The sequence below is a fragment of the Ochotona princeps genome, chromosome 21 (assembly GCF_030435755.1).
Source record: "Ochotona princeps isolate mOchPri1 chromosome 21, mOchPri1.hap1, whole genome shotgun sequence".
Lineage (NCBI taxonomy): Eukaryota > Metazoa > Chordata > Mammalia > Lagomorpha > Ochotonidae > Ochotona > Ochotona princeps.
In genome coordinates this window covers 33,865,011-33,892,641 of record NC_080852.1, presented here as the reverse complement: position 1 = coordinate 33,892,641, position 27,631 = coordinate 33,865,011, and the positions used below count along the sequence as shown (strand labels likewise).

At 55.7% G+C, this 27,631-nt stretch overlaps 1 long non-coding RNA gene across 1 annotated transcript; it reads right to left on the bottom strand.

Annotated features, from left to right (window-relative positions):
* Positions 1-247: 247 nt before the first annotated feature.
* Positions 248-27,631, bottom strand: LOC131482815 (uncharacterized). The gene is made up of 3 exons (XR_009247313.1): positions 27,507-27,631; positions 8,179-8,320; positions 248-511 (listed from the first exon to the last, which is right to left on the bottom strand). It is a non-coding gene; the product is annotated as an uncharacterized LOC131482815 (long non-coding RNA).

Sequence of the window (27,631 nt, the reverse complement as noted above, 5' to 3'; positions counted from 1 at the left end):
TACACCAGTAACCACGAAGACGAGAAGCCGTCAGAGACACACAGAGATGTCAGGACCGAGTAGGAGCCCTGGCCCAAGATGGCTGATCATCCACATGAAAAGGCGGGAGGTTTATGGGAAAGGCTCAAACATGTGAGGTGGCAGGCGCTGCCACTGGGATCGCCTTGGTTCTTCCCCGGGTCCTTCCGCCTCGTTGGTCTCCACGCCAGGAGACTACATTTCCCATGTCCCCTTGCAACTCACCTTGGGAGCATGTGACCTCGACAGGCTGAGCAGGTGTAACCCGTGCTTGCAAGTGGTGGAGGCAGTGGCGGCTGCTCCGGGGATGGCTCCTCCGCAGGAGCTGGGGCTGTTCCTCTCTCATGACTTTGGTCCACCTCTTGGAAAGCTATTTCGACCATGCGTGACTGGCGCTCTTCCTTCATGAGCCAGGTGTGGCCCACAACCAGGACCCCTGACTGTCACACCAAAATTGATTCCAGGACAGACAAAGCAAGCCACATGAGAAGACCTATTAAAAGAAAAAGGGGTGGGGGGACGGTTAATAAGTAACAATGGAAAAAAAGAAAGAAAACAGGAAGAAAAGTCTAGTGGTAAAGTTCCTTTTTTTTTATTTTTTGGTAATTTACTCTATTTTTATTGGAAAGTCAGATATACAGAGAGAAGAGACAGAGAGGAAGATCTTCCGTCTGTTGGCTCACTCCCCAAGCGGCCATAACAGCCGGAGCTGAACTGATCTGAAGCCAGGAGCCCAGAGGTTTTTCCAGGTTTCCCATGCAGGTGCAGGGTCCCAGGGCTTTGGGCTGTCCTTGATGCTTTTCCAGGCCACAAGCAGGGAGCTGGATGGGAAGCGGGGCTGCTGGGATTAGAACCAGTGCCCATTTGGAACCCTGACACATGCAAGGCAAGGACTTTAGCTGCTAGGCTACTGTGCCAGGCCCTGGTGACAAAGTTCTATCCAACTTCGGAAACCCTGCTTTGTGGGTTCCACCTGTCAACTTACTGCTAATGGTTTCAGGTTTATAAAGAGTCTGTGTGTCAGCGTGTGGTGGCCTGACTGGATTGTGCTGCGCCTGCCTCTGGACTGTCCTGGTGTGATGCTCACTCTCATAGTGAGGAGGGAGAGAGGGAGAGCTGTGGAAGGCAGTGGCTCTCTCCTGTATCCACCGAGCATCCTACAGGCTTGTGCTGCTCTAGGCCAGGAAAGCAGACACCTGCAGCCCAGGAGTGATGGGGGTGGGGGGACACCCTTGGCAGAGCAAATAGCCAGTGCAAAGGCCCTGGGGCCAAAAGTGTGCCTGTCTGCTAGGAGGTGCAGGTGACTGGAGTGAAGTGATTGGGGAGGGGTGGAAGCGAGGCTGAGAATAATGGGGTCAGAATTGGGGAGACATCTGGTCTCCTGTATGAATAGCATGATAGTGGACCTGGCTGGGACTGGAAAATTTCTCCAGATTCTGTGATGTCATGGGGGTCAAGTACAGAGCAGGGCTGGTATCCTCCCTCATCTGGTGGCTGTGTTGGGGGAGGAGGAGGGGCTGGTAGGGTGTCACAGAGGTGCCTATGGCTGGGACTGGGAGGGTTCGAAGTGGGACCCATGTAAGAAGGAGATGAGTGAGGCCAGGAGGTGTGTCCTGTCCTGTGGGGAGCGTGGAGTACCTCCCCCAGCCCATGCTATGTGATGGACAGGGCTGTACGTCTCTTGACTTGGCCGGGGGTTCCTTGGCTCTTAGCAGCCACAAGGGCTAGGGCGAAAGGGGACTCTGTGTTTGTGTGTGTGTGTGCGTGCACACGTGGAGGGAAGCCCAAAGGTCACCCTCGGCCCCTCACTGGCCTTCTATGCTAGAAGTACCCTTTGCGCTGCAGTGGGAGCTCAATGAACCTTCTTCTCTCACCATCGTTCTGTTTTAAAACATGCATCCTGGCTCCGTGCCTTCCGGCCAGCCAGCTCCAAGGGTCCCAGTCCCAGGCTGACACCATAGTAACCACTTAGCTTGATTCAAGATGCCAGTGTCATCCCTGACTGCGCCTGAATAGGACCTGGAGGGGCGGGCGTGAAGCTACAGCAATTATGCCTCCGTTTCCTAAGACAACATAAACAGAAGGTCAGCCTTGACCAGGCTTCTTCATTTCCCTCCCTTTGTGGCGACGGTTCGATTTGGGGGCACTCGGGTCTGTGGTTTGTCCTGCCGAGCCTGGGCAGGTGGGTACAAGGGGGTGAGGGGTCTCCCTCTGCTTGGAACAGAGACAGAGGCAGCTGCCAGGGGCGACAGAGGTGGGGTTGGGCTCTTGTGGCAGCTACAGAGGCACCCAGCGCCTGCCCCGCCCCTTGGGCAGTCCTGTCCCAGTGCTGTCCCCTGCCAGCTTGCAGGGCCCCTGAACAGGGACTGATGTGATGCAGCCCAGGGAGTGGCCTGATGTCCCAGGGCCTGGTATGCCCTAATCACTCTAGAAGCCAAGGAACTGCCACCTGAGGCTTCCAGGTCCCTAAGCTTGCACCCACTGGTGAAGGTGGGGTTTTGAAGCCCCGCTCCCAGTGTCCCACGCACGGGGCTGACTGCTCCCAACACCTCCCTGCAGCCCCAGGACCTTTGTGCATGCAGTGCCTACCACCTGACTGGTGCCACCTGTCTCGCTGTCTCTTTGGAGCCAGCTTTTCCCATCTTCACTTGTCAGTTACAGTAGCACTTCCTCTGGGGACTTCCCTGACTGCTGGGCCATACCAGGGCTCCTGTGGACACTCCCCGAATGCCTTTCCTTTTTTTTTCCCTAGAACTTTCCAGAGCTTGCTATCCCTTAACTGTGTGACCACCCAATTCCTGTACCTTTCAGATCTCTGTGGCGCCTGCATGGCTCCCACGATGTAGGAGAGTGGTGAGGTATCCAGTTGGTGTTCAGGAAGAAGGAGGGTGCAAGGGGGAGAAGGTAGGAGGCGGGGGACAGAGGAGAGGCCTGTGTGCCTGAGGACCATGGGTTGGGGTGGCTGGCAGAGCACATGGGGGCTGCCAAGGCCAGGCAGCAGGAGTTCCCTAGCTGGAAACTGGGTTGGAAGGGAAGCTGTGAGTGACATGTTGGCTCTTTGAGGAGCCAATGCTGGTGCTGGGGCAGACAACGGCAGCTCCACAGTGAGACAGACAGACGACAGTCATCTGCCCTTCTTTCCACTGGATCCCTCTCCTGGGATGGGTCAGTCCCTGGAAACGAATGGCTCCCGCAGTGCGGGCAGTGAGCCCGGGACCCCGTCAGTCTCCTCCAGGGTTGACCTGTGGCTGCCGAGGGAGGAGAAGCTTCCCATCTAGGACCTGGAGACTGAAGGTCAATGTGGAAGAGCTGACAACAAGTGGTCATTCCCGGAGGGCTACAGGAGATGGCAGACACTTGCGGATGGTCACGTGGGGGCACCCAGGCTCTGGTCCAGCTGTGCCTGGATGAAAGGACTTGTCCTGGCCTTCCTGGTTGCTGCCACTCACAGTCAGAAAATGCTCCTGGCTGTGGGATGTCCCAGGAGATGGAGCCCAGGTTGAGAAATAGGCTGTGTGGACCAGGGGCGGTGCGGGGCGAGGCCCAGGGGCAGCAGCTGGACTCCCAGTCCCAGGGCCCTACTGCACCTTGGCTGTGGAAATTTAGTATGCTCAGTGTTGCTGGAACAGGCTTTGTGTGTGTTTCTGAACAGCTTTTTCATTGTGGGGGTTTCTAGACCCCCTAACCCCTAGTTGGTGCGACTGTGCTATACCACAGTATGTATGCCTGCGTGTGTGTGCAGTATGCATATGCGTGTTACTGTGTCAGTGTGTTGATGTGTGTGTGTGTGTGGGGGGAAGCCTTCATCCCCCTTCCTCCTCCCTGGCCCACCCGCTTCCCTGGCCCACCCCAGCTCCTTGACAAGCATTAACTCCGCCCGTGGGGAGGGAGTTTATCTGCTTGACTGCGTCCTGCCGCCCGCCCCGGAGGACCGTGGTGCCTTAATTTACAGCAGGCGCAGATTCATTTCATCCGGATCTGCAGGCCTGGGCTGTGGAGGGCTGGGCTCCGGCTTTATTGCAAAATGCATTATTTTCCCTCCTCTCTCAAAAATATTTATCTATGCTAATTTAGCACGGGAGCCGGCTAAGTTCTGCATGGGGAATTGTCCTATTAATTCTGTTGCTTCGCCAGCTGCAGGGATGGTTCTGTCGACTCTGTGGCTGGCCAGCCTCCTCCCCCAGAGGATCCCAGGAGGGGAGCGGGCTGCTCGCCTGGCCATGTGCAGAGGTGCTGAGGGTCTGGGTTGCACACATAACTCCTTGTGGCCTGAACAGCTGGGACAGGCCCCGAGTTTTCAGGCCACAGACACTGGCTCTGTCCTACTGTGATCTCTCTTGTCCCCTGAAGGACAACGCCAGACCTCGCCAAGCCTCCATTTATGCATCTATAACATGAAAGGGGTGAGCTTGCAGGCAGCCCAAGAGGAAGGAGCCTTCCTGGGATGTTCTTGAGGGCGCAGACCTAGCAGGGACAGGGGCTGGGGGTGCTGTGTGCAAAACTGTGAGGTCCAGCAGGTGCTGCCCCGTTGCTTGCCTGTGCCTCTGCCCTACCCTTCCTACCTACCCTACCCTACCCTTCCCTACCCTACCTTATGGATGGGAAACAATACACCTGACCCCTCCAAGGGCTGTCTCTGGAACTGCTCAACTCCAAAGTCTGCTGAACAAAGCTCCTGATGGCTGAGAGCTGGTGTTCCCTCTGCCACCACCTGCCTCGCAGACAAGGCGCCCCCTCTGCTTCCACAGTCTGTCCTAGATGTTATCCACTCAACCCTCAAGGCCATGACCCACCTGCAGCCACCAGTCTCACCAGGGTGGGTTGGGTAGTGGAAAGACCTCTCCTGAGAACCACAGCAGAGGGGGAGTCCTGATGGGGTGGAGAGGGGGCAGGGTGAGTAACAGTTCTGTGGTTCCTGCTCTGGTAAAGACGCCTTGGGCTTTTCCAGACTTCTGGCAAAATGGAGACGGATCAGGGGGTGGAGGCGGCAGGGTCAGGACCTCCTGTGTTTTAGGGCACTGAGATGCCAGGAAAGCACAGCCCCAGGACCAGTGAGGAGCTTGCAGCTTCTGGCACAGGCTGGCATTCCCATGGCTAGGGGTTCTCCCACCCACCGCCCCATTCAGCAGATGCAATTTGCAGAGTCATTATTTTGTAGTGTTCATTTGGAAGCAGCTCTAAGTCTCCAGGACAGTGACACAGAAACATGGCAGCTCTAGGGGACCCCCTTCCCTCAGCTTCAACTGTCCTCAGTGTACCTACATCACAGGACCGGGTCCACCTGCCAGTGAGTGACCCTCACAGAGACACGTGACTGTTACCTGCAGCCTGCATATGTCCAGGTCTGCTGTCTTCCCTGCAGCTCCTCTCCTGCTCCAGGCCCTGTCTGGGACACTCAGCACCTTCAGTACATCTCCCGGGGCGCCCCATCTGGGTGACTTTGATGTTTCAGAGGCAAGCACCTGTCAAACAACCCCCAACTGGGGTTTGTCTGTTCTCCCCATGGTTCCCCCCAGGGGTTGTGTGTTTGGGGAGAGAGAGGCAGAGGTCACACAGCCTTCTCTTCTGGTCCAAGCAGGCACCTGTGTATCCACACGACCTGTCACTGGTGGTGAGGCTGCCCTTGAGCACCTGGTTGGGGTGGTGCCTGTTCAGACCCTCAGCTGTGGATTTACCCCCAGCCCTGTACCGAACTCTTTTCCCATCATGTACCCTCTGTCTGTGATTTCTGTCCTGTGGCTCATGAGCCCACGGGCATGTGATATTGGGATTCCTGGCTGCTGCTGTAACTCATCCACGCAGTTTGTCCATCTGGGTCACAGTCTCAGCATATCCACTGATGGCTTCATGGTGAAAACAGAACCCCAAAGCCATTCGTTTGTGCTCACATGCGCACTTGCTCTCTCCCTCTCTCCCCTGGCCCCTTACAGAGCCATGGCTTCCCTGCTGCTATGGAGGCCCAATCCCACAGGTAACTGTGAGTCTTCTACTAGAGGAATAGCCCCGGTTGCTGTGGATGTGGGGCTGGCACGGGGAGCCCCAGGAACTACTGGTGTCATCAAGAAAGTAGACCTGTGAGGGGCCGGGGCTGTGAGACCTCACCTCTAAAGTATCCTGGGCCAGCTGTTTGGTTGAGCAGCTTTAGGCCACGTGCTCATTCCTGATCCAGGCACCATGGCAGTGTGGCTGTCACACGGGAGTCACATGTTAGGAGGGAGTCAGGGCTAGCTACCAAGATCCAGCCGCTGCAGAGTACCAGCTCTGGGGGAGGCCACTCAGTGTGAATTTACACAACAGGCCCGCAGGGACGCAATCAGATGGGTCAGGCAAGGTTGGGACCACAAAGTGGTCTCTTGGTTCCATCTGCCACTGCCTCCCGTGAGTGCATCTCCCGCAGTTACGGTTCCATGCCAGAACATTAGCGCTGTTCCCTGTGGCATTTGGGGGCCTGGGAGCTGGGGAGCCCCTGGCCCTGTGGGTATGCAGCCATCCGTGGCTCACTTTGGCTGGGCTCCCTGCTCTAAGGGGAAGCTGCTCTCTCCCAGGAGGAGAGGCCTCAGCAAGCTCAGGGTCCCTGGTTCTTCAGTTTTCTCCTGTGTTGCACTGTTCAGGTAGCAGGTTTCCCGGGGGGGGGGGGGTTGTTGCAGGGAGAGAACAAAACAAGCAAAGTCTCCAGGGCTCCAGTGCAGACTCTGCCGCCTTTACAGGCATCTTTTAGGACTACACTCCTGTCTGCCTGTAGTCTCCCTCTCCTGCTCAAGCTCCCTGGCCATCTGTTGTGTGTTGGCTCTGACCTGGGAATCTCGAGCAGCCCAGGCTGGGGACAGTGGAGCCCCCCATTTGAACGCCAGGGCAGCTGAGCGTGCCTTGTGTTACCCTGAGCATCAAATGGCTCTTTGTGGGCCTGGTGGCGTGGTCTAGCAGCTAAAGTCCTTGCCTTGAACGCCCCAGGATCCCATATGGGCGCCGGTTCTAATCCTGGCAGCTCCACTTCCCATCCAGCTCCCTGCTTGCATCCTGGGAAAGCATCAAGGACAGCCCACTGCTTTGGGACCCTGCACCTGCGTGGGAGACCCGGAAGAGGTTCCTTATTCCTGGCTTTGGATCGGCACAGAACAGGCCGTTGTGCTCACTTGGGGAGTGAATCATTGGAGGGAAGATCCTCCTCTCTGTCTCTCCTCCTCTCTGTATATCTGACCTTGTAATAAAAATAAGTAAATCTTTCAAAAAAAAAGGCCCTTTGCTTCACTTGGCCCCGACAGGAGTCAGTAAAGGCAGGAGGCAGCAGGTGCCTCACTGTTGTCCTGCATGTGAGAGTGAGCAGGTGGCCCTGTGGATCAGATGCTCCTGGCCCTCCAGCAGGATGGGTGATGGGGCTTGAGCCCCGCTGTTCAGCAGTGTGGCTGGTCTGGAACCATACCTGCCAGGACTGCTCCTCCCAGATATGTGCCCTAGGTTTAACACACAGGGGGGGAATTTAATACAGGGAATTTGTTATCCAAGAGCAAGGCACACGTCAGCCTCTGCTGTCCAGAGACAAGCAGGGACACGGGAGCCCAGAGATCAGGTCATCTTGGCTGCGTGCAATGACAGCTGGGACAGAGGAAGAGGGTGCAGCTCAGCAGAAGCCCGAGCTGTGTAGGAAATGTGCACTGCTGGAGATGCCGCCTAACCAGGCTGCAACTGGATAAACAGCCTGGCTCTACTCCTCCCCTTGCCCACCAGCCTCCACCAGCACCTTCCACAAAGACAACCCTGCCAGCCCATTGAGGGTACCAGGGCGGAGGGGAAAGCCTGGGTGTGGAGGAGGCACACTTCTAACATCAAACCCAACAGCTTCGTGACCAGGCAGGCTCCAGGCTCAGCCTGGGGCTGGAGCCCACTCAAGGTTGGCCGGTCCCATGCCCAACCTAGCCATGATCTTGGCTCTGTTGGCTCTGAGATATGTGGCAGTGAGAATGATGCAGGTACAGAACGTTGACCCAGGAGACCCCATGGGGTGGCCCACCCTTCCCAAACTTCCCCCCTGACCCTCACCTTGTGTTCACCTGTGTGGCCTTGACCATCACAAGGGTGAGCAACATCAAGACACTGCCTTGTGGCAATGCTGTGGAGGCACTGGAAGAAACAAGACCCCGCATCCCATGTTTCAGCACTCACCTTCCCTTGCTCCAGCCAATGGCTACCCAAATCCATGACAGTCCTCCTCTGGTTTAAAACATTCCATCTCCATCCAGACTCAGCCAGCTGCAGGGTCTACCCTGCTCACAGGGGTCAGGTACAGGTCCCATCGGTCAGGGATCTGGGAAGGGAGGAGGAACAAGTCAAGCAGAGGCTGGGGACAAATGCCCTGGCGGTGAGAGGGAGCAAGATGTGGCAGCTGTGTAGGACGAAGGAGAGAGAGAGCTCTCTTCCTGGAAGCCAGCTTCCCTTTCCCTAGCTTGTGGGCTGCAAATGTCCCCAGGCCACCTGTGACAGGAAGGCCTGTAGGGGCGTGCAGAGTGTTGTCCCCAGAACCGAGGCATACTGTCTGCACAGGCTCTGCTGAGGGTGAAGCTTGCAGGGGTGGGAAGGTGAGGCCTTACAGAAGGAGGACCGGGTTGGGCAGGCGTGGGGGGCATAGAAATTAGGATCTCAGAAAGACAGCTGCTCTCCCCATAGGTCTGCCTGTGCCTTTTACAGGTGAGATGGCTTGGTGGTTAACAGACCCCCATATGCGTTTCACAGAGGCAGGATGCTGGGGAGCCCAACCTAATGAGGCCCCTCAACCCCTGGCATCCGTCTGGAGAAGGCTCACTAACCAGTTGCTCCATCAGCTTGACCTGAGGCCACAGTCCCCACCCTTCCCCACCTGATCCCCACCTCCTTCCCCAACTGGAGGGGCCACAGGTGCAGCCTCTCTGTTGTCATGGCAACTCTGGGCACGGTCTATTCCTGTCACTCCTGCCTGCTGGAGCACTGCAGTCCTAAGGCCCCTCCCACCTCAGGTGCAGTCTGCAGGTAATTAACACGCTAAGGATGAGGCAGGGCTGGGGTGGGGCTACCCCTACCTCCTCACTCTATTCCTTCGTGTTTAGGATGGTTCCTGCCCATGTTGCAGTCACCTGCCCCATCCATCTTATCCCATGCCCTCCTAGGGGATGGAACAAACTCTTCTGGAAGTGATGGGAGGCAGGCTGGTGATTCAGGAGTACATGTGAAGGTGGGGGCTTAACCAGGAGCTCCCTGTACCACACAGAGAGCGACCGAGAGTGGCGCCGCACTCAGCCCCATGGGGGTGAAGGTGGGAGGCCTGAGCCCCATGGGCAATGCTCAGGAAGTGCTCAGCCCCATGGGGGTGAAGGTGGATCCAGCCATGGTCCCTGGTGACCCTGGGCAGGTGCTGTTACCTCTCTGAGCCACAGTGACAGGTACACAGAGGTGACCAGGAGGGTAGCATCGGTCAGCTTTTCGTTCCCACAAGGAAATATCCAAGGCGATCTAAATGGACTAAGCAAGCAGGCTGGTTTTGGCTCACAGCTCTGGAGGCTCAAGGCCTGCAGAGGTACCTGCTGTGGCCTTCTGGCTGGCAGAGCTGCCCTAGGGGAGTTGGGAGCACAGGTGTCTCCATGCCCGCCCTCCTGCAGAACCTGCGGGTGCCTTACAGGAGCTGTTCTCTCACCACCTACCCGACCTCATTGCTCCCAGGAGGTCCCACCTCTGGACCCCCATCACTGGCATCTGTTTCCCCTTGGAGGACCACCACCTTGTGACTCTGAGAGCTGTTGGGAAAGGTTCAATGAGATGAACTTGTTCTGTGCTTTTGGCAAATGTGCACCCTTTGTTAAGCAAACAAACAAGAGAAACCAGCAGGTTTTGTGTCTGCTGGCGTCTGACCAGTGTGGCCAGTGTGACCTGGCCAGTGTGACTCCTGCAGTAGATTCCCATGAGAAACAGGCCAGTTTCTGTGGTCACAGGGCTCTTGTCTTTGGAAGCATGGGGATGGGGCTGCAGAGAGGAGACCCAGAGAGGTGTACTGCCCAGATTCTCCCAGTGCCTGATGGCCACTGACAGCCCAGTTGTGAGTGTGTGCACACACGGGCACACGCATGCATGAGCGCCCAGGCTCCAGCTCAGCTCTGAGAAACTCCTTCTGCAGTAGAATGGCATGATCCCAGCAGAGTGTGTGATTGGGTGTCAGGGTAGCCATGCTGGGTGTTGAGCTACACAGGATTTTGTGCCCAGTGGGGTCACCAGCCCAAGCCAGGCGTTTGTGGGGGGGGATCCCTGCAACCCCCAAGCTTCCAAGGCCCAGGGCCATCCAGAGCGACTGTGGCTCCTGCCCACATGCTGTGCATGCAGTCGCTCACACACAGGTCCCTTTGGTGCCACCAGTGCAGCCCCTTCCGGCGGCAGGTCAAGGGATGTCCTGTGTTCTGGGATCTGGCTGGATCCTGGGCCAAGCCCAGCGTCTCTTAAAGACACTGGATGACGGCGGATCCCTGTGGTCCTGGCCTTCCTTTTTAATGCTGCAGCACCCCCACCCCTGGCAGGGAGTGCCCAGCAGAAAGCCAGGGCCCTGCTTCTGGAAACCACAGCACCGCTGACATCCACTGGGGCTCACCTTGAGCTGGATGCAGTTCTGAGTACTTCCTGAGCATTGCCCTGTGCCACAGCTGCCCACCTGGGGAGGAGGTGGGGGCCGTCCTCCATCCCCTTCTCAGGCTTTGGCTGAACTGTCCTCTGCCTGGGTCACACAGCCAGGGACCACAGGGCCAAGGGCCAGCCCAAGTAGCCTGCCTCAGGGGGACCCTTGCTCCTGTTGACAAATGGCTGCACTGTGGCCAGGACAAGTGCTGACCAGGCATGAGAGGTCACTGTGGCTCTGCCACATCCTCCCACATCTGGGGATCTGGGCTGCCTGGGCCCCTCTGGAGCCTCCCAGATGCCATAGGGGCCCCCACAAGATGCTCCCAGGCCTCCTTTTCCTTCCCAGCACCTCCATCACTGCCTCTCAGGGGATCTTGACGGGAGATGAAGTGACAAGTCTTTGTGCTTAATTAAGACGCATTGTCCCACCAATTGGGAAGCGGGAAATGGCTGGGCTGTTTTACAAATAGAAACAATTCTTGTTCATTATTCCTTAATTGAGGCAACAAAGGGCTCTGGAAACATCCATCAGAAACACATTCATGTACATTATCCAAGAGGACTGGGTTGAACAGCTCACAAAAGGAACGGCGAATGTTCCAATCAGGAGTTACCCAGACAAAGGGAAACAGAGGCCCCTCCATACAAATCCTGCAGAATTAGCCCAATTACACAGTCCACGTGGCAGGGAATGAGTTTCCTGGCCGCTGGCCAGCGCTCTTCTCCTTCCCTGGCGTCAGAGAGGGAGGGGCAAGGAGGGAGCCCCCAGGCCCCCTGAGAACCGGACCTTGCAGGGGTCACCTGAATTCCAGAGGTTTTCCGCTTGTGCTGCTGCCTCTCTCATTGAGGTCATTCTGCCTCTCCGGACTGCGCCTCAAGGTCAGTTTCACAGTCAGCCTGTGGTGTGGCTAAAGCCCCTGACCTATTTCTGTACGTTTTTTACACCGGATCCTCCCATTGTACATTTGCACAGAAAATTGTGGCGTTCTCTATTCGTCCTTGTCTGTCCTTGCCCATTTGTCAAGTCACTTGCTAGACAGAGGTCATGGCCTCCTGGGACAGCCACCCAAGGGCCTCTCTCCTCTGGGTTCCACCAGGGGCTGAGATAAAGAGGAATTTGGATGCCTTTGGAGAGGAAAAGCATTTACAAAATGTTTCTGGCTGGTTAGAAAATGAGGGGTCACTGTAGACAGTGCAGAGATTACCCCAGAGCACACAAAAGCTGACATCAATCAATCAATCCCACAAGAACCCTAAACCAATGCTAGGAACAATTTTGTCTATTTCTTTGCCGGGCTCTTCAAGGTGCACCTTCCCACGTGGTTGAGAACATGTGACCTAAGACCTCAACTTCAAAAACATAGCTTCCTGCTTCTCCCCTCAAACATGTTTTTCACCTGCAGTTCTCTCTGAGATGAGAAAGTCTCTTACTTGTCTCCTTGTTGCTGACTGCACAGCCTTCCAGCGCCGGGAATCCCAGCAGTCCAGGGTGTGATGGGCCCCAGGCGGGCTTCTTTGCCTCTGCACTGCTCATCCTCTGGGTCCCCAGGCAGAGGCCAGAAGTGACCCACCATGGTCAGTTGGAGGTCCCAGTCTCCAGGGGTGCTGGTACAGGTCGCCAGGCTATCCCTAGGAGAGGCCAGGCCAGTCTGGGCTCTCATAGGCAGAGTAGTCTTTCTGAAGTGGGGAGGGAGAAGGGTTTTCTCTACAAACCTGCTGTGCAGATGTGTGTATGCATGAGTGTATGGGTATGTGTGCACAAGTTTGTGTTAATGTGTGTGTCTAGAGCAGCCACACATTGCATACATTCATCTTGCTTTAGGGAAGGACACAGTCCCCGCCCTCCCATGCACCTGTTGGGGAGCTGATATCAGGCCCTCCCCTAGCCAGGCCTGCCTGACCCCATATTGGCTCTCCTCTGCCCCTGAATCCAGCCCACCCTGCACCCTCCAGTGATCAGCACAACCCTGGCCCCAACCTGAGTACCTTGCCTGGTGATGCAGCGGCTGGCCCTTCCTCCCTAGGGGCTGCGTCTGGCTCCACTTGGCTCAGCCCCTCCTGCTTCCTGTGTGACCTGGGCAGGCCATCTCGCCTCCCTCAGCCCCAGTTCCCTCATCTGTAAATGGCAATATAAGCTGTGCCTACTTCACTGGGCTGCTGCAGGGGAATTGGTGGCAGAAACCCAGGCAGTGTGCTGGGCTCAAGGAAGTGCTGGTCTGTGTGGACCAGCCACTTCTACGCAGTGTTTGCCAACTGCAGTGAAGAAGGTCTGGGCCCCAGGGAAGAGTGGCCCCGGCCAGCTCCTGGCTCCCTGCTACCTACGTCTCCGCCCTTCCAGGCCCTTAGTGACTCAGATCCCTTGCCCTGGAGGCCACTCCAGTTGGTCTCTAGAGGCTGCCATCCTGGCACCTGCCTCACTTGAGGGCACCTGGCCAGACCCATCATGGCTCTGTGTGCACACCACTGCTTTGCACAGGGTTAAAATCACAACCTGAGGCACAGTCATGCCAGCCAAGTGCCAGTAAGCTATTGATGAGTCCCTTGGCCTAGAGCTCTGCAGCCAGGTCAGGGGACGGTACAAACATCTCTCCTGGCAGCTCCTGGCCTCGGCAGGCTCAGCTGTGGCTGGTCTAGCCACAGGAGGTTGCTGTGCAAGTCTAGGCATCAGCTGGAAGGCCTGGTGATTGGGACTTCTCTCTTGTGCTCAGAAAGGCCAGCCTGAGCATCCTTGTGGCAGGCCTGGGCCACTTAGGATGGTGAGGGCATTCTGGCATGGCTCTGAGGATGGGGCGGGGTGTGTGTGTGCAGGATGCTCTTCCTATGCCCACAAGGATTGGGGACATGGTGAGAGGGGACACATCTGGGGTCTGTGATTGGAGAGCAGTGCGCAGCAGCCAGTGTGGGAGCTGTAGTGCAGGAAGGTGACATAGGACTGGGTGCTTCTTGGGTTCCCAGTGCCTTGACACTAATGGGCAATTCCTCTGGGCCCCAACTGTCCCTGTCACATCAGCTGCACAGAGCACCCTCTAGGACAAAGGTCTTCTGATGGCTGGGACGGGACTCAGTCTGGGTGAGTCCCTCTTGGTGCAGCGATACATCCACTGCTTTGCTGCCAAATATTTATACAGATGGTGCTGGTAACTTTTCTGGAATGCACTGGAAGTAATTAAGAGATGTATTCTATCAAAGTCAGCTTTTCTGTCTATGCGGGACTCTAATTTTAGGGCAACCCCACTATAACATGACCCTGCCTGCAAGCATATCACAGAACACCTCTTTCAAAACATTATTTATTAGATTTATTTGAAAGACAGTGATACAGAAAGAGAAAGAGAGAGATCTTCCAACTCCTGGTTCATTTTCCAAATGGCCATAGTGATGGGGCTGGGCCAGGTCCAAATCAGGAACTTGGAACTCTAGGTGTCCTATGTGGGTGCAGGGGCCCAAGCAGGGAGCATTAGCAGGGACCTGGATTGGCAGTGGAGCAGCCTGGACTCAAACCAGTACCCACATAAGATGCCAGCACCACAGGCAAAGGTTTAACCTGATGCATCACAACGCCGGCCACTAAAACACTTTGATGGCTCCAGGATCCGTGATGCATGGTACTCGCCTTTGGGAGCGAACAGCTGGGGGTATATTTGGCATTTATCACCGGTGTTGAGCCCTGGAACCCATCACTGGCAGCAAGTGCACTGACAGCAGTGACTGGCCCAGACCTTGACAACCACCAGGCTATTTCGTCGCACTCTGTCCTGCGCCTTGGCTCTGGCCTGGCTTCGTCTGCTTGGCCTGCCTCTGTGGCAGGAAGTGGCACTTAATTCCTTTGTGTGGCTAAGGAATGAATGTTCCACCATGTGAGTATACCAAGCTGCACTGACCCATTCTTTCCACTCAGGTATCTTTGCCAAAGTTGAAATGCAGCTTTGCCTATCATTAATGCCAGAGTATAGGTGACTACACTTTTTAAGTATAACCCTTTGCTTTGCAATAAGTTCCTCAGGTCATATAAATACATGAAAGTGAGGGCACAGTTATTGCTATAGTGTGGGTGTGGGGGGGGGGAGCCCACCCAGGCACGGATGGACCAGACAGATGAAGAGAAACTTCCAGAGACATTGGCCAGCTTGCATCACCGGCTCCCCAAGACACTGGCTGTAGCGGCCTGCAGGCAGCGCCCCCTGGCTGCCTCTTTGGGAAGAGGAGAAGCCCCAAGGGGACAGGCTCACTTAAGGCACTGGCGCCTGGATGCTCATCTTATGGGGAAACTAAGACCTAGGGAACAGTGCTTGGGAAAGAGCAGAGAGCAGAGCCTAGGAGCACGGCCAGGGCTGCCCTGGGGACTTCTCACCTACTGGGGCTGTCTCTGCAGAGCGTGACAGTGGGCAGGGTTACAATCCATCAGCTCATTAACATCCATCAGCTAATGAATGTTGCTCTCCTCCACCTCCACTTACTGAAGCAGGCTTAAACTTTAGGCATCAGACAATTTAGCTACAGGTAATAAAAAACGATCAGCTTACTAATCAAAACTAGTGGGGAGCTGGGAGGAAGGGGCTGGCAGGGACAAGGGCCAGGGTGTGGGATGCCACAGGAAGCGGAGAGGCAAGTCGACCTGGGTCAGATGAGTGCTAACCATTGCTACCCTGTTGAGTGGCGCGACAACTGGAGGGCACAGGCATGACACTTCCCTGTGGGACAGATGCGGGATGGAGCTTCATCTGCAAGTGACCTCCTTCGAGGGGTCAGGAATGCCCAGTATGAGCCTGGCGCTGTGTCATGCCCCAGATAGATCAGGGGGGTCAAGTGCTTAGCACTGGGAACTCCCAGTCCAGTGTTGGGAATAACGCCCTCCGGCTGCTATGCAAGACTTACCAAGACCGGGGAGGGGATTTGGGGGAATAGGGTGGATGTGGGGTGGCGTCACGGCCTTGGCCACCCAACAAGTGGCACTGCTGCCTCCCACAAGTTGGGCAGGTAGTCAGCACAGCCATATACAGGGTGCAAGAAGAGGGTGGCTGCCTTCTGAGGCAGTATCTGCAGTCTGGGAGAGAGGGGTGGAGTGGGGGTGGGTGGGGAGAGATCCCTGCACAGATTCCTGGGGAAGGCAGGCAGGGCAAGCTGGGGGGACAGATGGGTTTCCTTCGAAGATGAGCCTTTGGGGTTTTGTCATTAGCCCCAGGGACAATACACTTCCTGTCAGCAGTCCTCAAATGTAGCAGGAAATAACAGCACCCCTGCCAACGAAACGCAATGCCATGTTTCTCCCGTGTTAGCCAGGGCCAAGTGGCTCCAAGGAGAACCAGGCCGACTAACACCTCCACCAGGTGATTAATGACAGTCCGCTTGGGTTGGGATGGGTTCAGTGCTGGGAACACAGTGGCGGCCAAGATACCATGCCCGGGCTCCCAGTCTAGTTACTGTCTTCACTCTGGCCACCAGGGAGTCAGTGGTTGGCACTTTTTCACTCTCACTGTTAAAACACTTCCCTTGTTCCTTTTGCCAGTCATTTCCTGTTTCAGCCTTACTCTCCACAGATCCTGTGTGACCACCTGCTGAGATATATTTTTATGTGGGAATATAAAAGGCAAAGATACAGATGGAGGATTAAGGCCTCTCTTTCTGCTCCAAATCCCTGGAAATGGCAGAAAATAGCCTTCTCTCTCTCTCTTTTTCCCTGCCCTCCCTTCATGAAAGTAGAGCTTCTCCAGCCACCCTGAGTGTTGGAAGGAACGCCCAGGAGCCTGCATCCACCAAGAATTCCCAAAACAGGCTGCTCTGGGCACCCCAGGGTCGCTGGGAGCTGGCTCGGCCATGTTCCCTCCCTGCCCTGGGTCAGAGCTCAGGAGTGGCGTGTGGAGAGTCCTCCTTCCAGACCAGATAAATCACGCAGGGCACCCTTGCTGTCCCCAGGACAATCACAGCCACGCCCACTAACTGTCCAGCTGGCTGCTGCAGGCTGTGCGCCCCTCCGGCTTGGCCTGCAGATGCAGACACCACTGGGAGATCGTCTGATATCCAACCAGCCTTGCATTCCAGCCTTCTCGCACCCCATCAGCACATTCTGTTCTTCCTGGGACTATGGCTGTCCCCTGGGGTTGGGACGTTCTCAGAGGTCCAGGTCTCCTGCAGACCTGCCTGGGTATCTGGGGGATGGGGGATACATCACTCCCAGCTCTGCGCTTGGCTGTATTTGAATGTTGTCTGCCCACGGCCATCTGGGTTGTCCCCACTCAGCCTCCTAGAGCTCTGCCAGGGGACTCGTTCTCTCCATGCAGGGCATGCTCTGCACCAGGCAGGCACATCATCACTAAACCCCGGGGGCTGAACGCATCACAGCATCACCTGGCAACCAGCCCTAGGGTGAGCTGGCCCCCTGGCTTTAGGACCTGCTCTCCCTGTAAGCTCTGCCTCCCCTCTCTTCTCAGAGCCCCTCCTGCAACCCCATTCTTCAACACAGGTTGGTAGACAGTACAGATCTACCTCTGCATGCCCAGGGACCCTACTCGGCAGCCGCTAGACTCAGGGCTCCCTGCTCGAGATGCTCACCCTCAAAGAGGAGTTTGTATCAAAGGAAGGGCGCCCAAGATCTGTTTTCTCTCTTTGGCTTCTGCCAGTTAACGGGAAAGGAGTGGCTGAGTGGCTTTTAGATCATCACCCCCACCATTAGCTGCACATTAATCAGTGTTTATCTGCGTCCCCAACTTCTAGGCTGGGAGGTGGTAAGATGGAGACTGGCTCAGTGATCCATCCACTTTCGTGGTTTGATGCTTGTCCTGGCTTGGTCACCTCTTTTAACGTCCCTGGGCCTTGGGGGTAGTTTTTCAGCTTTGGTTGCCCTCAGTCCCATCACCATGAGCCCCTATGTGCTTCCTGGGTGAACACCCAGACAGATGCCCTCTGTTGGGTACAGGCCTAGGAGAGGAGCTGTCTGCTTGCATGGCCCTGTGACTTTAGTAATGGCTTATGTGACAGTCGTGTGTGAGCACAGGTCCCTGTCCAAAGTGCTGTGCCAACTGGCTCCCCCCACAAACTGCCCCCCCAGGAACATTGCAGTGTCCCAGTGTTTTCAATGACAGGGCTTTCGTGTTGTTTTCATTGGAGTCATTCCGAGGGGTGCTGCGGTTAGCGCAGCATGAACCGAGGGCTGAAGAGGGGACATTGGGCAATGAGAAAAGGCAAGACAGGAGGTTTATGAAAGCGGCAGCCACAGGGTTCCCCTGAGGAGGAACAGCTCAGCGCCTCTCCTGGCAGCTTTTGCTCATTGGGGGAACCACATTTCATATCGCTTTAATTCACCTGTGAGACTTCTGTGTACTGACCATTCACTGTCCCAGCCAGGAGGGCCCCAGTAGATCCGCGCTTGCACAGAGAAGAGAGTGTGACCGATCACCTTAGGTCTGTGTGCTGCCCGAGGCTCCGGCCCGGCCAGCCTTGGACCTCACAGCACGGTATTACTCTCGCAGAGTGTCCGGTCTCAGGCACAGGCCCTGATCTGTCTTGGTCCTGCTCTGGGTGTTGCTGTCACTCCCCAGTGACTTCCGGTATTGGACCACACCTCGTGTCCTCACTCATAGGCTGCCCCTGGGACGTGAGCCCAGACTCATTTCACTGGTTCTTCTGCCACACTTGAGGGCAGCATGCCTGCCCAAAGGGACAGCAACCATTAACTTGAGAGTTGAGACAAGTGAACCGTGTTGTAAGCAGTAGAAAGGGACTTGATATCCCAGGGAAAGAATTGGTAAAGTTCTTGTCTATAGAAGTTTTCTCTGTATGCTGATTCAAGATTTCTCTGTTCTCCATTTGGCAATGCGTGTCTTGTTGAACTGCGGGTGCTCTCCGATTGCTAATGTCCTAAAGATCTGTGAAGTCTTGGTCTGCTTCCTAGGAAATCTTATGCCATCCGCAGCGTGATTCTCCAGGGTATGTATGCCTGCTAACAAGGCGTTGTTGGTGCACTGCTTGAATGTCGTGTCTTCTCGGCTAAATATTTCTCTGACACTCCGAGACTGCAATCACTTACCCATTCCCTCCCCGGATTCGAAAACTGTCTAAATGTTTTCAAAATCCACAACTGCTGTAAAGTAGCGATGGGTTAAAATTCTGCACGTCCTTTTAGAAGATGCTTTCTCTTCATCTGGAGGCCCCGAGGATTGTTTGTGATGGAATTTAAACTAGTAACTAGGGGGGAAATGTGCTAATCCTTTCAATTAAAGTTTTTCTAGTTTTTTTTTTGGAGGGCGGCAGTGTGGTAGCATAGCACTCTAATCCTCCGTCTGTTCGCCAGCATCCCATATGGATGCTGGTTCATATCCAGCTCCCTGTTTGTGGCCTGGGAAAGCAGTGGAGGACAGCCCAAGGCCTTAGGACCTGTCACCCACATGGGAGACCCAGAAGAAGCTCCTGGCTCCTGGTTTCAGATCAGCTCAGCTCTGGCTGCTGCAGCCATTTGGGGAATGAGCCAGTGGATGGAAGACCTTCTCTATTTCTCCTTCTTTCTCTCTGTAAAATCTGCCTTTCAAAGAAAAACAAATTTTAAAAGCTAGTTTTCCTGTGTTTTTATAACTGACCTAGGTAACAGCCTTTTGTATCTCAAAAAGTTTGATGTGTTTTCTGCTAACATGCGCTGAGTTTCATCAGTTTAGAAGTCTTTTGAGACTTGAAGGTGTTAACCTGTAAATGTTCAGGTCTGACTTACATTTAGACCCTGTGGTTTAGACCTTTGACATCTTATATTTGGCAGTTTTAGATGTAAAAATGCTTTTACATCCAAAGCTCTAAAACTTTGACATTGAGACTTGCCACTGGATCCCAGAAAGTTCTCAACTGGTAGAGACCGCAGCCACCTTAGGTCTTGTGTTGTCCAGGAGTGCCTTCAGACAACACCTCCCTAAACCCCAACCCAGAAAACCTCCATTCTACAAGGGACCCTTAAAACAATCCCACTACGAATGTCCGGATACCGTCCCTGACAGCCCTCCTAGCATGAAGCAGTCAGAGCCGGGTGGGGGTGGGATGTTACCCCCACATGCCCAGCAATAATCGGGGTCCACTCTTCCAGGAGAGGGGAAGGAAGAAGCTGGATAAAAGAATGGACAGTTGGCTGAAGAACAAGAATAAACTAATGAACCATCACCTTTTTTTCTTTTTCTTTGGTCATATAGGGCGTTGGTTGTACTAGGCAGCAGCTGGCCAAGCCAGAGCCCTTGGAGGTAGGTGTTGTTCTTAAAACAACCGGGTTCATATGCCAGAGGTCGGAGGTCATTAGGGAGTGACAGCAGCAACCAGAGAAGAACTGAGACAGACCAGGGCTGGTGGCTGAGACCGGAAGCTGTAAGAGAGTGACACTGCGCTGAGGCTGACGCGGCTGGCCAGGACCACAGGCACTCAGCAGAGCAGAACAGAAGATTTAGGTTTTGACAGAAGCAAGCTAGAAAAGGCTCCGCTCCCACTGCCCCTGCTGTCACGGCCACCACACCTGCCCCTGGGAGATGTGGCACTGAAGACCTGGGCGCCTTGGGCCTGTCTACCAGCCCCTCTGTGCAGTCCCTCTCGCCACTGCTCCCACAGTCTGTTCTCGTAGACTGTCACTGAGACATGAACCTGGACTCATTTCACTAGTTCTCCCACAACACTACTTTAGTAGATCTTTTTTTTAAACGGTGGTGTTCTCTAGTGACATTTTGTAGGCCAGCACACTGACGCTCAGGGGATTCAGCTCGGGAACGTTTGGAGAGCTTGTTTTTATGCACCAGCTCTGTGCGTGGGTCTAGGGGGACGTGGAGGGATCAACACTGGCTTCTGGCCGCCACCTGTGCAGCAGGGAGTGATCCCTGGGTGTCGTCTGATCCAAGGCCCATGCTGTCTTTGCTCGGCTATGCAGGGAGACGGCAGAGAGGATGTGTGGTTTTCTGGGCAGGAGCTGTGGTTTGGATGTGGCTTCATTGTCTCCCAGTGGCTCATGTGGTGACAGCTTGGACAGTTGTGTGGAGATGCTGGGAGGTGGTAGCACTTTTGGGGGTGCAGCTGAGTGGGAGCTCGTGGGGAGCCTTACCTTCAGTAGGGACTATGGTGGGTTTTTCAAGAGGCTGCTATGAATGGAGCTGGCCTGCCCCACCCAGCTCTCTCTGTCTTGCTGGCACTGTGGTCCTCTAGTTATGTCCTGCCACACGCCTCGCAGCCCTTGTTGGAGCCTGTCCTGTGCTGTGTGGGCTTCGAGTCTTTGAACCTGTCAACTGGAGAAGCCTCTTTCAGAAATGCAGTGGGCTGCCTTGGGAAGCTGACTAACATGGTGGAGTGCCTGCAGTGTGTGTCAGGCTGAGGGGCATCCCGGTGGGTGACAGGCAAGGACAGTACCAAGGGCCACCCCTGATGTCTCCCAGGACCAGCGGTCTGAGCTGTGCATGGCTGTGCCCAGCCCAGCTCCACAACACTCTTCTTCCTTTGACCTGCCTAAAGAAAATCTCCTTTCCTGCTTGAGAAGGTGGGCACAAACTTTCACACTGGAATGTGAATGACCAAACAGACAATGTTAGCAAAGAGGGATCTGGTGGGTGATCCTGGCATAGCTTGGTCACAGTGCAAATTCTGGCAGAGGACACTTCCTGGTACTAAATCCTCACTTCGCTTGTTCCCTGGCTGGCATGGGTGTCTCCTGCAGGTCCCAGGGTGAAGGTCCCTGCTGCTCTTCTGCTAATGCCCTCTGGGACTCCCCAGTACCCTCAGGCCTGCACAGCCCACCTGCTGCCCCAGCATCTGCTCCCAGGCCTCCAGCCTCCATGGCCTCCTCAGGCTCTCTGAGCAGCCATTTCCCATTGAGACTCTTCCCTGTCTTCTTTCCCCTTGACCAACTCCTGTGGAACTTCAGGGACTCAACTTGGAGCTGAGCTGAGCCTGGGGCTTTGCTCCAAGGTGTCGGGACAGTCACAGCTGTGAAAAATGAGGGCTTATCTCTTGGGTAAGTCCAGAAGTTTCTAGACTTGGTTGCTGGTCCCACTGTCCTCTTGGCTACTTCTCTCTCCCTGCATCTCGGCATGCACTGTACACCTCAGAGATCCAAGAAGACTGCTCTGTTTCCAGCCATCACATCTCCATTGTGATGAGGAGAGGGCCAGAGGGAGGAAGCCCCTCTCTCTAGCCAGAAGACACATCTAAGGAGGTGTCTCCCAGGTGCAGCAGGACCAGGAGGTGGAATGGGACCAGGGTTCCTCATACAAGCAGCTCTGAGGAGCATGTTTGCTCCTCCCACAGGGATGAGGAAGGGGCTCTCAGCAGACCCCAACTCGCAGATGCTGGCACCTCCGACTCGGCAGCCTCCAGAACCACAAGCGATGACTCATTTCTGTTGTTTCTAAATCATGCAGCCCAGTGTGAGTGGTCACAGCGGCCCAGACAAGCATGAAGATCACTTGCTCCCTCTTGCCCCCTTAACCCCCACCCTGGGTAAGAACTTCACGGGATCACACCCTGCCGCACAGGTGGCAGGGAAATGAGCAGGATGACCGTTCCCGGCTGCAGAGGCAGGAGGTGCCAGTGGGCCTTGCTTGTCTCCTGCAGCCTGTGGCCACCTCGTCCCTCCGCCGTGACTCGATTCTCTTACATCTCTTCCCTCTAAGTCACGGCTTCCCCGGGTGCCAAAGGAAGGAGCTCAGTAATGCTTGCGGGGCAGGCGAACGTCATCCCTCTCCCCAACTGTTCTCTTGGGATCCAGCCCTGGTGCTGGGGCCCCTTCCTCCCCTCCTGCTAGGAGCTCTCCCTCTAGCTGCTTGTGCCCACTGCCCAGCCCCTCTAGCTCCCCTCTCCCTTCCCCTGCTGCAGGATTACAGATGGAGAGGGGGGGCATCTGGGAGGGCTCAGAAGAATCCAAGCTGGCAGATCCCAACGTCCCCGGAATGTGGGCAGCCTAATTGGCAGCACGCACATCCGTGCAGTTTGGCCGCGAATCACCTGGGGAACTTGTTAAAAATACAAAACTTCTGAGTCAGGAAGTTGCGGGTGATAGATTTGGTTGCAAGCGACAGAACACCGTCCAGTCTAAGGAAAAGGAGACTGACAGCGGCGGCCGCTCTTCTCCTGGCTGGGACAATAGGGGCAGCCTGACTACAGACTAGGACAGGAGGTGTTGCCCATTAGCGCTGGGGAGCAGGTCCTGTGCATGCCCCAGGGCCTCCTCCCTGCAGAGTGGTCCCTCGCCTGGGTGTCTTCTGCCATTGTGGCCTTTGTGGGGAGGGGAAGGCGGCTCCATACCCTGGCCCTGCTGCAGTTACTGTCCAGGGCCCCTGAGCCCCAGGAAGGACATTGCTGGAGCCGGGCTAGTGCCTCCCAAGAACCCTATCTTTAAGGCCCCCCTTCCAGGTGCATTGGAGGCACTACCCGGTCACCGGAGACTGGAGCCGAGCCCTCCCGCGGGCCCTGAAGAATAGCCCCTAGCTGCGCTGGTAAAGGCAGGCAGGGAGGGGATCCATAGGGTCCTGCTTGGATCTATAGTTCCCCCACCGCTTACATGGCTCCCTCCTGGGGGGAAGGGGAGCTGGGGTTACCAGGTAACCAGCAGTCAATATGTTTTCCTTAGACTTAGCAGCATGGGGGCCAGTGGTGGGGACAGCCAGGCTGGGGAGGCGGGGTGCGGAGGGCCAGGAGCACCGCCAGTACCACCCTCTGCAGTGCACCCCTCAGACTCTCTGGGGCGGAGGGAGGTGTGGCACACTTCTTCAAATGCTCATTCACAGGCCTTACTGACAGATTCTCCAGGGGCTAGGTCCCAGACAATGCACAATTATTATTATTATTATTTAATTGCTTTGGGAGAGAGAGAGATATCTTCTACCTATTGATGCACTCCCTACACATCTGGAACAGCTGGGGCTGGGCCAGGCTGAAGCCAGGAGTCCAGAGCTCCATCCGGGTCTCCCACACAGGTCGACAGGGACCAGAGCCGCCAGCTGCTCCTTCCCTGGGTGCATGTTAGCAGGAAGCTGGTATTGCAGGTGTGGCTGGAACGTGAATGCAGCACCCTGGCATGGGACATGGGCACAGCAAGCAGCGTTTAACCACCATACCAGATGCCTGCCTGGCAGCTGCCTGCTACAAGAGCTCCTAGGGATGACAGCCACACCCCCTCCAGCTGCTGTAGTCTCGGATTTCCCCTTCTGAGCTCACACCTTGAGCTCTGCTGGCCAGGGTCTTCTCCATCTCTGGGACCAGGGTCCCACCCTTCTCTTGGGTGCTACAAGGTGCCCAGCGCAGGGACAGTATCCTGGGGTCAGACAGGGCCAGGGGCAGGGGGACATGCTACTACTTGTGTGGCTGCAGCGGTTCTGAGGGTCTTGTTTGGGCCCTGGGTATGCCCCTGAAGGGGTGCAGCATTGCCCACCTGGACCCCTCCAGCTCAGCTTCAGCTTCTGCCAAACAACTGTGTCTGCAGGCCTGACAATGGCACCCCCTGCTGGTGTATCTGGTTCCTGCACCTCACAGTCAACTGGCCACAGTTGACCCACATGTCTTTGTGTGCTGGGCGGAGAGTTTACAAACAAAACCAGTTATCAACATTTACAATGTGAGGTGCTAGCACTGGGGATCTGCATTTTCAGCTCCTCCAGAGCACTCAGCAGAGACTGTCCTTGTGGGCCCACTTGGCGGACTGGCCCCAGGCCCAGGAGGACCCCTGGGTGCTGTTCTCCTTGTCTCTGCCAGTTTGCACCTGCGCTCGTCTGTTACCAACACTCTTTGCCCAGCCCTCAGCGTGCGAAGGTCCTCATGGCTGTGTGTGCTAGATCTCCCTCTCCGCTCTGCCTCTCCCCATCCCAGTCCTACCCTGGAGGGTGTCTGTCTGTCTGTCTGTGGGTAACTGTAAGCCGCCCCCTGCTTTCCCCCACCTGTCTGATGAGCAGTCATGAGATTCCCTTTGAATACTACAGCTGTAAGTTGACGGTTGCCAAGGGAACAGGTCAGGAGAAATGAGGGGTGGGGGCTGAGGGGGGGGGAGCCTGGAGTCAGGCAGGGGGTGTGGGTACGCTTTTTCTGTTTTCATCTTCTTTGGCGTTTTCCTTTTCCAAAGCACAGAAAAGGGGCGACAATTTAAAATGATTTCTCAAGAATCAACACGACAGAAATAATGGGGCCTAATTGTGTTGGACTAAAAGCCGGGTGGCGAGAGTGGCAGCTCCCCTCCTGTGCCTGAGGATGGGGGCGCGGGTAATGGCCAGACTCTGGGAGTGGGGTGAACCGACGGCCAGGGGCTGGCATCACCCATGGCTGGTTTCCCACCCCCACTCAGCCCTCAGCAAGATCCCTGCCTCCCTCCCTTCAGCCAGGAGCAGGAGGCTGCCCTGTGGCCGGAACCTGAGGCACTGCGCTGGTGGGCTGGGTGTGGGGGGAGGGGGAGGGCTGGGGCCTGGTGGTGGCCAGAAGAGGCCGGGATCTGGCCTTTCTCAGGCTGGGCATGCATCCCAGTTCTAACCTTGGCCGTTTTGCAAAAGCATCCTCCACTCTCCTCTGCTTATGCCAGCCCTCGCTTGGCTGCCGTGGGGGTTGAAGGGAGAAGGCTTCAGGCAGCAGCACAGCACCCAGCAAGGTGCTGGTACAGTGCCTGGCTGTCCACACAACAGCCTTCACCGTCCAAGTGTCTGGACTCCGAGAGCGGGCACTGGGCTGCAGCCATCAGCTCTGGGGTGGCACCGGGGGTGGCTGGAGCAGCTACGTCTTGACATGCCGGAATGCTGTGTGAGCGAGGCTCTGGCTTGGGCAATCCTTGACTGGCAGGATCACCAGTTGGCATGGTGGGTGGGCATCTGAGAGGGCCTCCTGTGTGAACTCTCCACCCACCTGGTGTTCACAGCAAACCTTTAGGGCAGGTGCAGTGGGGATGTGTGTTTCACAGGGGAATCCTTGTTCATCCTGGGGGGACTGTCCTGCCTGCAGAGGGCCAGTTCTTGTTGCCACAGCCCATCTGGTGTCCACGCCCCGACCCCTCCTCAGTTAGGCTCTCACAGGCGGGACCCTCGTCCCCTCCCAGCTGACCTGCCTGCTCTTTCCCCCAGGTGCACTATGGGAACTGTTTCCTCCTCACAGGTGGTCCATGATGTAGCATTGGCCTCACCCTGGAGCAGTATCGACCCCGCCTGATCCTTGGCTGGGTCCTTCTCCTGTCCCCCGCACACCCTCAGCAGTCTTCCCACCGTCTCAACCTGCAGCGTCTGGTTGGCCTGGGCGGCCCCTCCCCCACATGAGTCCTTTCTTTGGGTTCTGGAACTTTCTCTTTTTGCCCCTTGGGTCTAGGTATGGTTAGAGCTTCTTGCTGGCCCCAATGGCTCACCATCCCTCACTGGCTCCCTTGTTGAGCGCTCCAAGCTAGCCTCTCAGAGGTCACGCTGGTCCAGTCAGCGAGCAATCCGAGGGACTCTGTCACTGTAATGGGGTCCAGGGGCATTGCCACGGGAATGGGGGGTCTCTGCCTTTTGTTTCTGGCAAGGTTCCGCCATTGATTTTAAAGAAACAACAATCTCACCAACAAAAAACCACCAAAACTGGGGGAGGGGTGTTGTAGCATAGTAGACTAGCTTCTGCCTGCAGCACTGGCATAGCATATGGGCACTGGGTTGAGTTCTGGCTGCTCTACTTCCAATCTGGCTCCCTGCTAATGTGTCTGTGAAAGCAGCGAGACATGGCCCAAGTGCTTGGGCCACTGCTGTCATGTGGGAGACCCAGAAGGAGCACCCGACTTTGGCCTGGCACAGTCCTGGCTATTATGGTCATTTGGGGAGTGAAACAGTAGATGGAAGATCTCTCTCTCTCTCTCTTTAACTTTGTCTTTCAAATAAATAAATAGAACTCCTTCTTTTTAAAGAAACTCCTGGAGAGACACCAGCTAAATGCGGCTCAGATGGGAGAAGGCAGACACACCCACTCACCCTCTTCAGCAACTGCTTTTTTCTTTTTCTTTTTCCCCAGAGATATAATTGGGACAGAGTGTTTCTCAGAACGTGTTCATTCTTACGCCACCTCCGCGACTTTTGCCAGTATGTGCGTACCACCTGTATGATTATTTATCTACTAATCTCTTTCACTCAGGCGCATGCTTAAGGAAAGTCAGGTGTATATGATTTACATAATTGGCGATCATTTACATACAGTAAACCCAACCCCCTCCTTTGCAGCGCGCAGTTCTCCGAGCTTTGACAAATGCAGGCAGTAACCCTGGGGCCTCACCCCCTGACACCTCCTGGTGCCCCTTCCCGGCCAGCCTGCCTGCCGCCCCCAGCCCCCTGCTCTGATGCCTCTTCTAGTCCTGCCTTCTACAGAAGGGGATACACGTGGGAGCACGCAGCGGGTGGCCTGGTGTGCTTGCCTTAGGGTAACGCTGCCTGTTCAAAGAGCCAGGCGTAAACCAAAGCCCAGGATGGATTCAGATTACCATCCAACACCCCTGCTTTTCTGCACTGTGCTGCACGCTGCCGACCCGTACTTTTGTCTTCTCTGACCGCTGTCCCAGCTGTTGCACACTCCTTCAGCTCCCTGCTAATGTGCCAGGAAAAGCAGTGAGACAGCCCAGGTGTTTGGGCTCCTGAATCCACACGGGAAATCCCAAAGAAGTCCCTGTTTGGCCTGGCCCAGCTCTGCCCCTGTGGCCTTTGGGGAGTGAACCAGCTGAAGGGAGCTCATGCTTTTTCTCTCTCCTCCCCCACACTCTCTAACTCTGCCTTTCTAATTAGTAAATAAATCCTTTTGGAAAACGTAGATAGTGGCATAAGTTACACAAATAAAATGACTATAACTAAAACCATTTAAGTATGAGTTCCTAAATGGCGAGTTTGGTTATGTGAATCATGTCTCAATGAAAAAATAATGAAAGACTCACGCACCAAGCTGGGAGCTGCGAGGGAGGCCACGCTGCATCTTCCTTCTCATGGAGGAGCCCGTGGTGGAGTGAGCTGGAAGGTAAGGTGGGTGCTGCGGGATTCAAAATGGGCACAGGCCCCTGAGCCAG